Source organism: Pelodiscus sinensis, chromosome 14 (assembly GCF_049634645.1).
Source record: "Pelodiscus sinensis isolate JC-2024 chromosome 14, ASM4963464v1, whole genome shotgun sequence".
NCBI classification, from domain to species: Eukaryota; Metazoa; Chordata; order Testudines; family Trionychidae; genus Pelodiscus; species Pelodiscus sinensis.
This window is the reverse complement of record NC_134724.1, coordinates 14087604-14103501: the sequence shown is the minus strand read 5'-3', so window position 1 is coordinate 14103501 and position 15898 is coordinate 14087604. Positions and strand designations below refer to the sequence as shown.

The following is a 15898-nucleotide window of genomic DNA, read 5'->3' as shown; positions in this document are numbered from 1 at the left end:
TTTTTGTTGTTTCCCAGTTATACTGAGCATAATAGAATCAAGGATCTGTAAACAGCTCCCTGTTTTTTGTTCAGTGCTGTATATCTGAGTCATCTGAGAATCCTAAAGAAAGAAGAGCAGAACAAGAATATGCCCCACAATCTCAATAGGGAGAGCTGTGGCTTAGTTCTGAATACCAGAGCTTGAGTCTAGTCAGTTGACAGGCTTAGTAGATTGAGCCAATATCCCTCTCAATCAGGCTGGAGAAGCAAACAAGCCTCTTAACGTTAACATTATCATTTGCATGCACTAGAGTGGATGCTTCATTTTGCTGTGCTGCTGCCTGCCACTATACTTGGCAGAACTTGTCGAAGAATTTCTGCCAAAACTGTTATGCTGGAAAATGGTTTGGGATTTTTTTTTCCAAAAAAGGTTTTCACAGAAAGTGCTTTGGGTGGAAATGTTAAATTTTTGTGAAAAAAATAAATGCTCCAAACCAAAAATATTTGGATTCAGCCATTCTGCCATGGTGCCTCATGGGAATTATAGTTTAGTTTCTTCACCTCAATATTCTCTTTGGATGGGGTTTCTTGACTACAGCTCTGAAGACACAACACAGACAATGATTCCCAAGATGCAACCATCTCTCCTCACTGAGATAGTGGTGCATTATGGGAGCTGAAGTCCAGCAAGTGATTCCAGCCTATAAAGAAGAGCATGAAGCACCCAAATGGCAACTCCAATGATTCATCCTACCAGCACTGAAATATTTGAAGGGGGGGGTTAATTTTATTTTTTTCCCAACAAATGTCAAAATTTTCCCATCTGGTTTAGTGGTCACCAAAATTCAATTTCAGACTGTTTCTCGATAGCAGTTTACAGCCACACTGAGATTAGATTGTCACCCCTGAGGTACAAAAAATGGGACATCTAGGATGATCCTGAGACCATCAAACTGGATAGCTTGCGGTATGTACTCAGCACTTTTACAGATTTCTCAGGACAACTCCCTCAAAAGAAGGGCTATCCTGGGAAAAGCTGGGTACTTGGCAATTCTAGCTGGGTTGACTATGTGTCAAAACTGTCCTTAAGCATATCAAGTTAGAGAAGGAAAGAGACATCCTGAGAATGAGAAATTCAACTGCAGGCCACAGACCTATACATTGTGCAAAAGGGGTGGAACTTCTATAAGATCTGGTAGCCATGTGCTAGAGCTAAGAAACAGGGCTGGGCCAAAATCCCTTCTCAATTACATTGGTGTAGCCTCATAAATCAGGGGTGGGGCACCTCTGGCCCATGAGCCAGATCTGGATCCCTGCTTAATTTCATCTGGCCCATGGCAAGTCTCTGCACAGTAGTGCAGAAACTCTAATCCTTGGCTCCCCCCACTTGGCTGATGCTGCAAGCTCTGGCTTGCGGGATCAGAGAAGTTCTGCATGCTACAACTTGCTGTCCTCACTTGCAAGCACTGCTCTACAGGCCAGGCACTGCAACCTGTGGGAGCTTCAGGGGTGGTGCCTGCAGGCGAGGACAGCACACGGAGCCACCTGCCCACGGTCACAGGGACATACTAGCTGCTTCTGGTAGTGACGCAGGTGTTACCTAAAGTATAATGTGCAGAAATAATCAGAGAGATGGGGAAAAGAAGAAAGCTAAAAAATATGAAACCCCTTTCCCAGAAATGCAGACATTTATCAGGTATCTATTCACTCTGTGGACTAGACCCCATTTTAATGTGGCACAACATGAAATAAAGAGGAAACAGGTAAGAATGGTGAAAACAAGGACATCTGTATTGAGGGATAAGATTCAATAAAAGGAATGGAGTGAAACCACATAAAAAAATCAATAGCTCCTACAATAACCAGTTAACTAACAACAATAAAACGACACCATGTGGGGCTTGAAGCCAGGCCCACATCTATATTTCCCTTGGCCAGGACCCAATAAAGAATTGCTTTTCCTATCTCAGTACTAGATCTGTGTGTGCCGACAATGCTCAGGACCTTGACTATTAGGCTACTGACAGCCATCAAGGAGGATCTCGGAGGTGTCCGACAGAGATGACATAACTGTGGAGCAAAGCCCGTCAAAGACAGACATGCAGGCTGAGGAGAGTACTGGAGGTCGTCTGTAGTCATCACAGCACAGATGATGCTCTGTTCAATCTGGATGGAACCACGAGGAGGATCCAAGACGCATGCGGGCTGCCGCTCAGGTGGACAGCACTGCCCATGGATTGAAAGTGGCCTTTTATAGACAGTTAGGCGGGAAAGCCAGAACATTCCATTCTGGCAGTTTGAGGTAAATGGAATTCTCAGGGCTGTTGGAGGGAAACCAGTGGCATGTCCCAGGTCTAGGAAGTGGGAAAATCTCATCTAGACCAGTCGAAAGTCAGTGTTTTATGTAAACAACAAGATGGATTCCACGGTTACATGTTATCAAAGACCCTGCCCAGCTGCACTGCCAACCAGGAGCCGCTAAGGTAAGTGCTCCATGCCTGCTCCTACACGCTAACTCCCTGCCCTAGCCTCTGAGCCCCCTCCCAAGCCGCTATCCCAGCCCGAAGCCACACTCTAACTCCCTCCCAAAACTTGCATCCTCCATCTCTGTCCCAGAACCTCCTCCTGCACCTACCCCCTCATCCCCTGCCCCACCCCAGAGCCCAACCCCCTGCCTTGAGCCCACTCCTGCACTCAAAACCTCTTAGCCCTGGACTGGAGCCCCCTCCTACCCCCAAAGTCTTAATCCCCAGGCCCATCCCACAGCCCCAGCCAGAGCCCCACCCTGTCCAGAACCCCAACCCTTTACCCTAGTCTGGCACCCCCTCCCACCTCCTAAACCCCACATTTTTGTCCCCATGCTGGAGCCTATAGACTCTGCATCCTCCCATCCTCTGTCAAGCTGTGTGTGGCCAGTAACTGTTTTTTCTGGGGATCAGTGGCCTGTTATAGAAAAAGGGTTCTGCACCCCTGTCATAAACTAAGGCCTAGTGAAGTTAGTGATTAGAGGTGTCCAGATGCTCTGGTGAAGGAGACCACTAAGATATCTAGATGTGTAGAGAGAGGAGAGTGGGAGTTGTGATCAGTGTTCCCTCTAATTTTTCGCACCCTGAGCAAAATGAATTTTCTTATGTGCACCAGTGTGGAGGTGATGTGTGATACGGAGGTGATGTGCCATACATCACATTCATCTTGGTGCACATAATACATTTCATGTGGCAGGAGTGGGGCCAAGAGGTTCTGAGTGTATGGGGGGGCTCAGACTTGCAGCAGAGGGTTTGGGGTGCAGGAGAGCGAGGGCTCCACCTGGAAATGTGGGCTCTAGGGTGAGGCTGGGATTGAGGGGCTCGGGGCTGGAAAAGAGGGTTGGGGAGCATGGGCTCTGGATGGGGATGCAAGCTCTGGGGTGGGACTGGGGATGAGGGGTTTCAGGTGCAGAGCCTGTGCTCTGAACTGTGGGTTGGGGACTGTGTGGGACTGGTTCTGAAGACTTAAAAGTGGAGTATTTACTAAAATGAATAAAGCAGATAGATAACATCCCCTCTCTGGGAATCAGAGTTTGAGGCAAAGCAGGGACAGATGTGAAAGGCAGAAGGGTGATGCAGGTCAGAAATGGCGGTAATAAGATGTTACGGTATAGTTTCTTATGATAGGTTACTATTAATATTGTATTATGATACAATATTTCCATGATTCTCCCTTTTACATGTCTATATCTCCTCAAATGGGGACCACCTGTCCCTTCTAGTTACTTTCCAGCATGCATCTCCCTTCCCTAGAACCAAATAGTGTGATCAGATTAAAGTCAATTTCATGTTCTCTTCATTTTGGTCTTTCTCCCACTTCCTGCCAGTCCCTGACGTTCACACACAATCGACTGACTCATTTCCACATAAAGAGCTGACATTTTCTTCTCAAATTCATGGACGGGTCACCAGTTGTCACATTAAAGGGAAAAACTACAATGAAGTGATTTTCTAATCATTGCATCAGGTTACAAAGGAATGTAAATCACTGAGCAGTGTTTCTGTTAAAAGAGAGAGTGAAGCTGTGTCATGTAGTTCTAAAAGGCATTTTGAAATTTCACATTATACACTCCTCACACACACACAAATGCAAAGACAACCACCTTGTGTACGGCAGTGTCTAAGCATATCACACACACAAATGTATATACACACACCCAAAGTGTGGTTGTCTTTGAAAATGCCTTGGCAAATACTCACTTTAATGAGTAGGTTTCACTATGTCAAGTATTAAGAGGAAGGTAGTTCTGTGGTTATGTGGAAGCTGGGGACCTAGGTTCAGTCCCTTGATTTTCCGCAGACTTCCAGTGCAGCCTTGAGCTAGCCACTTAGTCTATGTTTACACTGCAAAGAAAAACTCACAGCCTTGAGTCTCAGAGCTTGAGTCAATTGACTCAGGCTCATGGGGCTCTGGCTGCAGGGCTAAAATTAGTGATATAGACGTTCTAGCTCAGCCTGGAGCCTAGGCGCTGAAAACCCAGTGAAGGAGGAAAGTCTCAGAGCCCGGGCTCCAGCCTGATCAAGAATGTCTACGCTGCTATTTTTAGCCCCACAACTTGAGTTCCACCAGTCTATGTCAATTGACCTGAGCTCTGAGACTTGTCACTCATCCTTGGTTTCCCTGTGTTTCGGTTCCCATTCTGTAAAAGGGCAAACTGGGGCAGATTTTAATTGCAACAATTGGCTGGGGGAGAGGGGGAATGGAATATTGGATATGCTTATACACACATATATATCTCCACACACACACATTTCTAAGAGTCTATATTGTTAATACATACTTGTTCTGCCAGACGGTGACCAGCCTAACACAATTGTGCAGAGTATACATTCCCCCCTACTACAAGAATGGTTGCATTAGTTCACGCTGCATAGTGGCTGTCAAACGGGGAGAGAGCAGGTGATGCAGACTCAGTACTCCCTCCTGCACAGGTCGTTGGAGAATGAGCACAGTATTGGCTCTGTTCCCTTTACCCCCACCACAGCATGGAGCTGAGCCTACACAAGAAGGGACAGTACACCCAGATTTGCTGAGAAGTTCCTTCTGGTCTGGAGCCTGGGAGAGCAAAGAATCGTGTCCCTGTGAGGCACTGAATCTCTCTATTTTGTGTTTGTGATACTTGAAACTCATCTCTGAAAAGCAAATGTAGACTCCTGCTTCTGAAGCAGGACTATAAAAATAAGAAGAGGTTATGTGTGAAGCCCACTCAAGTCATTGGGAGTCTTTCCACTGACTCCAGCGGGCACTAGATCAGACTTGTTGTGCTTCCCACTAAGCTATTCCAAAGCCAAAGAAAGTGAGTGCAGATGTGAACAGCTCCCCTCTGGCCACGAGCTGTCATCCATATCAGAAAGTCAAGTAAGGGGAAAAAACTGGAGCCCATAATCATTTTATTATTCTAATTTAACTTTTACGAACATGTTTTGAGCTCCTCTAGTCACACTCTGGTATTGATCTTTCCAGTACTGTTAACTCATAACTAGACCATATTTGAAGACATAAACTTTAAGAGGGACAATAAAAAAGAGACAGACAGCACCGGCTGTGTTCCTCTCAGTATGAGGAGCAGAATGCATAAATCCTGCATGGTTCAGGTAAAGTTATGCAAGTGGATATTAACTCCTAGCTGTTTGAGATTCAGAGGCACCAAGCACCCGTTATTTCATTCTTCATTTCTTAACAAAAAATGGAGCAAATCTGGGGGGTTAATCCAGGGCTGTGTAGGTTGACAGTGTGGACTAGTGCACAGACTGGGGGGGAAAAACATGTAAAGCTGCTAGTCTCTCCCTCCCACCTGTCTTTATTCTGGAGAGGGGCTTGAAGTGCATCATTCTTCCTAGAAGTGGATTCAGGCCCCAAATCTCTCAGAGCTCCATGAATCTCAGATTTGAGGTGCTCAGTCAGGTCTGTTACAGAGACTGACCTAAGCAGAGACTTGGGTCTTATGCATTGTGTTGTTCTTAATAGAGAACACTGACCCTGAGTTAGTGCCCAGGGCAGGATGTTTTCTAGCTGTGCTACAATGACAGTGTGCCTGACAAGAGCGTGATGATACCCCAGGTCAGGGAAGTTCATACAGCTTGGTCTTTATTTCTGGCTGATGAATAACTTGAGAAGCCTGAAAAGGAAAGGTTTGAGGGATTTATTCTTTCCACAGTAAAAATACAAAAAGGGCTGTTCTTCATCCTCCAGCTTTTTAAGGAAAAAAGGCAGATAAAAAATATGCAGCAGATTGTATTTATTAAATTGACCCAAATCCAATGGACTGAGGTTGGGGAGGAGGGTGGAGCAGAGTCTGCTCTAGAATTGGATGACTGACGTGTATGGTATTTTTGTTTTGAAGGGGTCCTGTTGAGATTCACTTAGATTCACTTTTGGTGTTAGAAATCTCAAAGCAAAATTTGTACAGGATTGCTGAGTTTTACCTGAAGTTTGAGTGAAAACTAAAGACAGACCTAGGTAAGCTATAACGTTCAGGCTTGGATCTGAACTTCCCCCAAAGCTAATTGCCACTGGGTTTGCTATGATTGTTCAGATGTAGTTGCTATGCTTGTTCATATGCAGTTGTGAATTTCACACACATCAGTTTCACATTATTTTAGAGCAAATCCATAAACTAGCCAAAGTTCATTTGAAAGTTTCATGAACATTGGCAAGCCTTTTTGCTGAATGGAGTCTGTTGATCTCATGTTAGAATTTTTAACAATGCCCAAAATTGGGTGATTTTTGTGTGGCTTTGGGTTATGTTTAAAACATTAAGAGCAGTGCCATTATCTTGCTACACAGTGGGAAGCTGCTTTCTTTGATCCCTTTGATGCTAACAGGGTTATATGTCTAAATTGCCCTGAGCATTGGGAGGATGGATTACACCCCCGGGTTCTGCATTCATACATCTGAATGATTCACTAGCCCTGTCTATCCATCACTACCATGATCTCTCTTGCCACTTGCAATTAAAACATAAAAGTGTGTTCTTAAAAATATAAAAAGACATTCTGAGGACAATTTATGGGGAGCTCTGAGAAAATCAACAAATGATAAGGGAGCTAGAAGGAGTGTGATTTATGAGGAAAGATTACAACTGCTAAAAATACCCAGCATGGCTAATCAATGCTAATGGGGGGAACATAAAAATAGTCTTCAAATATCAGAAGAGGTGTTATAATACCAGTGATGAAGATAAATTATTTAGAGTGGCCAAAAGATAACTAGGAGGAATAGGATTACATTAATAAAAAAGCAAATATGGGATGTGTATCAGGAAGTAAGCTATAGACTGATCCAAAACCTGTTGAATTCAATGGAATGAGTCCCAATGATTTCTGTGGGCTTTAGAACAGGCCTCTTAGGATATGTCTTCCCAGCATTTGAACACTTGCAGCTAGCCCAGGTCACTTGACTTGGGCTTGCAGGGCTTAAGCTATGGGGCTGTAAAATGCAAGGTACACTTCTGTGTTCATACTGGAACCTGGGTCTTGGAGCCAGTGAGGGGAGAGGCTCCCCATGCCCAGGCTCCAGACCAAGTCCAAAATGTCTACAGAGCCCTATACCCAACCCCCCAAAGCCCAACTAAGCTGCTCCAGTCTAGACACGGACTGAGTCTTTTATCCAGTATAGATGTATCCTATAAAATAGTGGTTCCACCCTTTCCTGTGGCAAGCTATTGTTTGGGGCATATAAAATTATAGCCAGGAGAAGCAACCATTAAATAAATTTCCTGAACTAGAAGAGTGGGTAGTGGGAGGATGAAATAGATCAGGGCTACTCAACTTTGGAAGCCCCAGGGGACCACAATGATACTCATAGCACATGCCAAGGGCCACAACTTAAGTGTGGTTGCATATATGTGCAAATATATGCAAATAGCTTCTTTCACACTGACGGACATGAATACAAAGATTAAACCTAAGGGCTGCGTCTAGATTGGCATGATTTTCCGGAAATACTTTTAACGGAAAAGTTTTCTGTTAAAAGCATTTTTGGAACAGAGCATCTAGACTGGCACGGACACTTTTCCGCAAAAGCACTTTGAAGTAGGAATAAGAGCCTCCGGAAAAGGGCACTTTTTCCGGAGGATCGGGGCCAGTGTAGACGCTCTTTTCCGGCTTTTTTAAAAGCCGGAAAAAAGCGGCGGACATTTTTATTTAAATGCCGCGGGGGATATTTAAATCCCCCGCGGATTTCCCTACTACGACTCATGAAATTTACATGCCCCTTCCGGAAAAGGGGCCAGTGTAGACGAGCCCATTAAGTTTGCAGATGATACCAAGCTGGGAGGGGCTGCAACTGCTTTGGAGGATAAGGTCATAATTCAAAATGATCTGAACAAACTGGAGAAATGGTCTGAGGTAAATAGGATGAAGTTTAGTAAGGACAAATGCAAAGTTCTCCACTTAGGAAGGAACAATCAATTTTTCACATATAGAAGGGGAAGTGACTGTCTAAGAAGAAGTACTGCAGAAAGGGATCTAGGGGTCATAGTGGACCACAAGCTAAATATGAATCAACAGTGTGACACTGTTCCAAAAAAAGCAAACATTATTCTGGGATGCATTAACAGGAGTGTTGTGAGCAAGACACAAGAAGTCATTCTTCCACTCTACTCTATGATGATTAGGCCTCAGATGAAATATTGTGTCCAGTTCTGGGCACCACATTTCAAGAAAGATGGAGAAGGTCCAGAAAAGAGCAACAAGAATGATTAGAGGTCTAGAAAACATGAGCTATGAGGGAAAGCTGAAGGAATTGGGCTTGTTCAGTTTGGAAATGAGAAGAATGAGAAGGGATGAGTTAGCAGTTTTCAAGTATCTAAGGTTATGTCTACACTAGTCCCCTAGTTCGAACTAGGGAGGCTAATGTAGGCATTCTAAGTTGCTTTATTTGCATGTTCCCATCCAGTCGCCATTTTGAAATTCCACTAGTCTGAAGTAACTGCCCGCAGCTACATGTGGCAGTGAAACGGTAATTCAAACTAAGTCCTACACCTGAGGTGTAACAGTTATTTCGAACTAAGGACTTAGTTCGAATTACCTTTTCACTGCCGTGTGTAGCCGCGGGCAGTTACTTTGGACTAGTGGAATTTCAAAATGGCGACCGGATGGGAACATGCAAATAAAGCCCGGGATATTTAGATCCCGGGTTTCATTTGCAACTTCAAATGCCTACATTAGCCTCCCTAGTTCAAACTAGGGGGCTAGTGTAGACATACCCTAAAAGATTGTCACAAGGAGGAAGGGGGAAATTGTTCTCCTTGGCCTCTGAGGATAGAACAAGAAGCAATGGGCTTAAACTACAGCAAGAGAGGTTTAGGTTGGACATTAGGAAAAACTTCTTAACTGTCAGGGTTGTTAAACACTGGAATAAATTGTCTAGGGAGATTGTGGAATCTCCATCACTGGAGATATTTAAGAGAAGGTTAGACAGACATATATCAGGGATGGTCTAAACAATGTTTGGTCCTGCTGTGAGGGCAGGGGACTGGACTTGATGATCACTTGAGGTCCCTTCCAATTCTAGTATTCTATGATTCTATGATTCCACAATGTTAGTTGACCATCAGTTAGAAAGAGATTTTATATATGTATCTTCTTTGTGCATACACATACATCCCCTTTTTTTCTGGAAACCTGGCTCTAGATTTTATCCTCTATATATTCAGAGTAATTAAATGTAAATCAGCAGAGATATAGTGGCAGTGAGACTAGAATTTGTCCTAGAGTCATCAATGCAAACTCCTGAAGCCAAGAAGGATAAAACTAAAAGGATATGAAGTGACCACCATCATGTGGCTATAAATTACCAACCTACTTGTCCAAGGACACTGTAGGAGGTGGAGTCACAGGTGCTTAAATAAAGTCCTTCAGATAGGATGATCTGTTATGTTGTCTTTGCTGTTGCTGCTGCTTGCAGCTTTTGACACTTTAATATTCTAAATAGCAGTTACCTGGAAGCAACTTTAATCACCACTTGAGTGCCACACATGGGTTCTTCAAACTCAGTTTATCCAGAAGTCTTCTTAGTGCTCAGAGTCCAGAATCATAAGGATTCTGTTGTTTATTTCCTATGACAGCTGTTTTAGACCATTTCACTCTCTATTGGAAGTCTGATAAGGACTGAAATGAAGGTTGTAAATAGCTGTACAAGTTGCACAGTAAAGTCTAATTTAAGGGTAGCATGTTTTATTAATGTTGCAACATTTATTGTGTATTTTAAGTCACCATTGATTTTTATTAAAAAAGGCGTTTTTATTACAAGTACACAATGCCAACAAAATAAAATACTCTGTTATGCTTCCCTCCCCCCTCCTCCTGCCAATGTGAATTCTAATTAATTTTCTGTAGGTGGCTAAGAAAGTCAGAGACAGATCCTGAAGCTAGAACTAGGCTTGGTGCCTGAAATTGTTGTCTGAGCCTTTTCTGTTGCAGATCAATCCTGAGGGATTGACAAAGGTTGTTTCATTGTATGGAGTAGTGTGCATTAGACAGGGGCTAAGAAAATCAAACTTTCTTTTGCAGGCTATTAAATCTCTGGCTGATTAACTGAAGCTCTTATTTAATGAATATTCAGAGGAAGGGGAAGAAAACCCAGCACTGACAAACTAAAGTCTGGTGATTTGTGTGCATGTAGCTCAAAGGCATGTGTGAGGGCAGAGATTGGAAGTAAAGTGGAATCCTGCAAGTGTTCCATACTCAGGAAACATCTACACTGCATGCTTATTTCAGAATAAGCTATTTCAGGAGAAATACACCAAAATAGCTTATTTCGAAATCGAGCATCTACACAGCAAATGCCCATCGAAATAGCATTGAGCTTTTTTGAAACAGAGCATCCACACTCACTGGATGCTGAATCACATTTAAGGCCACCCAGAAGCACTTCAGGCAGGGCATCCGGACAGCTGGCTTTGCTGCCATCGACTTCCCCAACTCTGGCACACCTGTAGGTCCTCCTCCAGTCTCCAGTCCTGCTGGTCCAGGGAGCACTGCAGGCCTACTGATGGCACTCATATCCCCATCTGGGCCCCCAACCACTAGGCATCCAAATACATCAACTGCAAAGGTTACTTTTTGATGGTCATGCAGGCTTTCATGGCCCACTGTGGCCAATTCACGGACATCTATGTTGGGTAGTCAGGGAAGGTGCACAATGGACATGTCCTCCAAAACTCTGACCTCTTCCAAAAGCTGCATGCTGGCACTTTTTTCCCACATCTTCAGGGTTGGGGATGTGGACATGCTGATGTGCACTGTAGGGAATGCAGCCTACCCTCTGCTCCCCTGGCTGATGAAGCCCTACACCAGACACCTTGACCCCACCAAGGAACACTTTAATACCAGGCTTAGCAGGGCCTGCATTTTTGTGGAGGACGCCTTTGGTTGTCTGAAAGGGACGTTCCATTGCCTTCTCACCCAGCTGGAGCTCAGTGAGTGGAACATCCCCCAACCGGTGGCTATGTGCTGTGTCTTCCACAATCTTTGTAAACATTAATGGGAGATATTCCTGCCAAGGAAGGGGCTGAGGTCAAGTGGCTCAGCAGGACCTCTGAGCAGCCGCGCATGGCTTCCATCCAGTAGGCCCTGTGTTGCATCCAGGAGGCCCAGACGGAGAGTTTCAGCAAGGGCCAGCTGTGAGATTCTCGCCTGGGCCTCCCCACAAGGGGCCTCTGCAGTAGCCCAATGTACTCCTCCCTTCCCTTGCCCTCCCTTCCCATCTTCCCCTCCCCTCCCCCATCCCTGCAGACACAATAAACCACACTTTTTGTTTTGAAAGAATAAATTGGTTTTGTTTAACTGGGGTTAATGTAACTGGGAAGGGACTGGGAAAAGAACCTGGGAGGGAGAGGGAGAGGGAGATGGAAGGATAAAGAGGAGGGGCAGGAGAGGCTCAGGGATGGGGATGGGACTGGTGCATGCCTCAGGTGGTCCCACCTCCTCTTGTGCAAGGCCATGGGGGGGACTAGGGAGAGAAGGTAGGGGGGGCAGGCAGAAGCAGGAATGGGAGCAGGATTAGGAGTGGCAGCAAGAGTGGCCACCAGTCTGTCGAGGATGGCACTGAAAGCTGCACACATAGTCCAGCCCTGCTGCAGCAGCTCCTGCCAGGTGTCGTGGCACACCTGTAGGTCCTCCTCCAGTCTCCAGTCCTGCTGGTCCAGGGAGCACTCCAGGGCTCACAGGGCAGGTAAGTGCTCTCTTTGAGGGTATGTCTACACTACCCCCCTAGTTCGAACTAGGGGGGGTAATGTAGTCATACGGAGTTGCAAATGAAGCCCGGGATTTGAATTTCCCGGGCTTCATTTGCATGAAGCCGGCCGGCGCCATTTTTAAATGCCGGCTAGTTCGGACTCCGTGCCGCGCGGCTACACATGGCACGGACTAGCTAGTTCGGATTAGGATTCCTATCCTGTGGGGAGGTCTGGAGGCCTCTTATTTCGAAATAACTCCAGCTGCCCTGTCTACACATGCTCTATTCCAAAGGAGCTATTTCAGAATAGGCATTATTCCTCATAAATGAGGCTTACAGAATCCAGAAGAAAATGTTTATTATTTTGAATATATTGCAAAATAACGAGCTTGCTGTGTAGACACCCACATAGTTATTTCAGAATAACATCCATTATTCCAAAATAACACTTCTGTGTAGACATGCTCTGAGTGACTAGATACTTGGTTAGAGCTAAGTTTTATCACGTCAGCCTGTAACCGCTTTGTGTGCCCCCTTGATCACATGGGAAATTCTAGCAAATGTATTGGAAGTGAGGTGATAATAAATAAGGAAAAACACAGAGATGGGAAAAGATGAAAATTGCAAGAAGCCTCTCTGTCAGTGGGAATATGCTCTCTGTGCAGAATCCTAGGTATCAGAGAACACTGCCATGAACTCCACATATCCCCCTGCCTCCTGAACTCCCCACCATGGCAGTGAGATTAGAAATGACATCATCTCTGTCATTTTCACAGGAGAATGACTTTGAATGGGATCCAGTGAGAAAACTCTCCCAAAACCATTCCCAGGGAAGTTGGTATTTTCTGAAATGAAGTTTCCCTCCGCAGATAGGGAGAGTGCATTCTGAGTGTGAGCCATTTATCCCAATGCCGACAAACTCTCCATGGGAGCCAGGCTCATTTTTCCCATGGGTCTAAGGCTCTAAGCATCTTTAGTCTTTCACTAGACTTTGCAATTAGCCTCCTGTAATCAACCCTGGTAATCAAACTCCTACCTCTGGCCAAGATAATTAATGGGGAGGCAACACAGACTCAAGAGACAGCAATGTAATTTTTTTAGAAAAGGAAAAAAGCAATTATCTTCCCTTACTTCCTATGGTAGCTCATGAAGCTAGAGAAATTATCTGATTTCTGGCTTCCGAGCTGGTCTAAATTTAAGGTGCTCACTGGATTCAAGGAGCATGTGGGTTGCAACTAGCAAGGGATATCATAGAATCATAGAATCATAGAATAATAGGACTGGAAGGGACCTCGAGAGGTCATCGAGTCCAGCCCCCCGCCCTCAAGGCAGGATCAAGCTCCGTCTACACCATCCCTGACAGATGTCTATCTAACCTGTTCTTAAATATCTCCAGAGAGGGAGATTCCACCACCTCCCTTGGCAATTTATTCCAATATTTGACCACCCTGACAGTTAGGAATTTTTTCCTAATGTCCAATCTAAACCTCCCCTGCTGCACTTTAAGCCCATTACTCCTTGTCCTGTCCTCAGAAACCAAGAGGAACAAATTTTCGCCTTCCTCCTTGTGACACCCTTTTAGATATTTGAAAACCGCTATCATGTCCCCCCTTAATCTTCTTTTTTCCAAACTAAACAAGCCCAGTTCATGAAGCCTGGCTTCATAGGTCATGTTCTCTAAACCTTTAATCATTCTTGTCGCTCTTCTCTGTACCCTTTCCAATTTCTCCACATCTTTCTTGAAATGTGGCGCCCAGAACTGGACACAGTACTCCAGCTGAGGCCTAACTAGTGCAGAATAGAGCGGCAGAATGACTTCACGAGTTTTGCTTACAACACACCTGTTGATACAACCTAGAATCATATTTGCTTTTTTTGCAACAGCATCACACTGTTGACTCATATTCAACTTGTGGTCCACTATGACCCCTAGATCCCTTTCCGCCATGCTCCTTCCTAGACAGTCGCTTCCCATCTTGTATGTATGGAACTGATTGTTCCTTCCTAAGTGGAGCACTCTGCATTTCTCCTTCTTAAACCTCATCCTGTTTACCTCTGACCATTTCTCTAGCTTGCTAAGGTCATTTTGAATTATGTCCCTATCCTCCAAAGAAGTTGCAACCCCACCCAGTTTGGTATCATCTGCAAACTTAATAAGAGTACTCTCTATCCCAATATCTACATCATTGATGAAGATATTGAATAGTACGGGTCCCAAAACAGACCCTTGAGGAACTCCACTTGTTATCCCTTTCCAGCAGGATTTAGAACCGTTAACAACAACTCTCTGACTACGGTTATCCAGCCAATTATGCACCCACCTTATCGTGGCCCTATCTAAGTTATATTTGCCTAGTTTATCAATAAGAATATCATGCGAGACCGTATCAAATGCCTTACTAAAGTCTAGGTATATGACATCCACCGCTTCTCCCTTATCCACAAGGCTCGTTATCTTTTCAAAGAAAGCTATCAGATTAGTTTGGCATGACTTGTTCTTCACAAACCCATGCTGGCTATTCCCTATCACTTTATTACTTTCCAAGTGTTTGCATACGATTTCCTTAATTACCTGCTCCATTATCTTCCCTGGGACAGACGTTAAACTGACCGGTCTATAATTTCCTGGGTTGTTCTTATTCCCCTTTTTATAGATGGGCACAATATTTGCCCTTTTCCAGTCTTCTGGAATCTCCCCTGTCTGCCATGATTTTTCAAAGATCATAGCTAAAGGCTCAGATACCTCCTCTATCAGCTCCTTGAGTATCCTGGGATGCATTTCATCAGGACCTGGTGACTTGCTGACATCTAACTTTCCTAAGTGATTTTTAACTTGTTCTTTGTGTATCCTATCTTCTAAACTTACCCTCTCTCTGCTTGTATTCACTACGTTAGGCACACCTCCAGACTTCTCGGTGAAGACCGAAACAAAGAAGTCATTGAGCATCTCCGCCATTTCCAAGTTCCCTGTTACTGCTTCTCCCTCCTCGCTAAGCAGTGGGCCTACCCTGTCCTTGGTCTTCCTCTTGCTTTTAATGTATTTATAAAAGGTCTTCTTGTTTCCCTTTATGCCTGTAGCTAGTTTGATCTCATTTTGTGCCTTTGCCTTTCTAATCTTGCCCCTGCATTCCCGTGTTGCTTGCCTATATTCATCCTTTGTTAGTTGTCCTAGTTTCCATTTTTTATATGACTCCTTTTTTATTTTGAGATCATGCAAGATCTCCTTGTTAAGCCAAGCTGGTCTTTTGCCATATTTTCTATCTTTCCTACACAGCGGAATTGTTTGCTTTTGGGCCCTTAACAACGTCCCTTTGAAATACTTCCAACTCTCCTCAGTTGTTTTTCCCTTCAGTCTTGCTTCCCATGGGACCTTACCTACAAGTTCTCTGAGCTTATCAAAATCTGCCTTCCTGAAATCCATAACCTCAATTGTGGTGGTCTCCCTTCTACCTTTCCTTAAGATCATGAACTCTATTATTTCGTGATCACTGTCCCCTATACTGTCTTCCACTTTCAAGTTCTCAACTAGTTCCTCCCTATTTGTTAAAACCAAATCCAGAACAGCTTCTCCTCTGGTAGCTTTTTCAACCTTCTGAAACAGAAAGTTGTCTCCAATGCAGTCCAGAAACTTATTGGATAGCCTGTGCCTCGCTGTGTTAGTTTCCCAACATATGTCTGGATAGTTGAAGTCCCCCATCACCACCAAATCT

General features: G+C 44.5%; 1 protein-coding gene across 2 annotated transcripts in view; it reads left to right on the top strand.

Moving 5' to 3' along the window:
- Positions 1-2319: 2319 nt before the first annotated feature.
- The window catches only part of KLHL25 (kelch like family member 25), a 147475-nt gene continuing 133896 nt past the window's right edge, over positions 2320-15898 (top strand). For both annotated transcript variants that reach the window (XM_075897039.1, XM_075897038.1), the window contains exon 1: positions 2320-2464. The gene's annotated coding sequence lies outside the window, so the exon portion shown is untranslated. The remainder of the gene's footprint in view (positions 2465-15898) is intronic.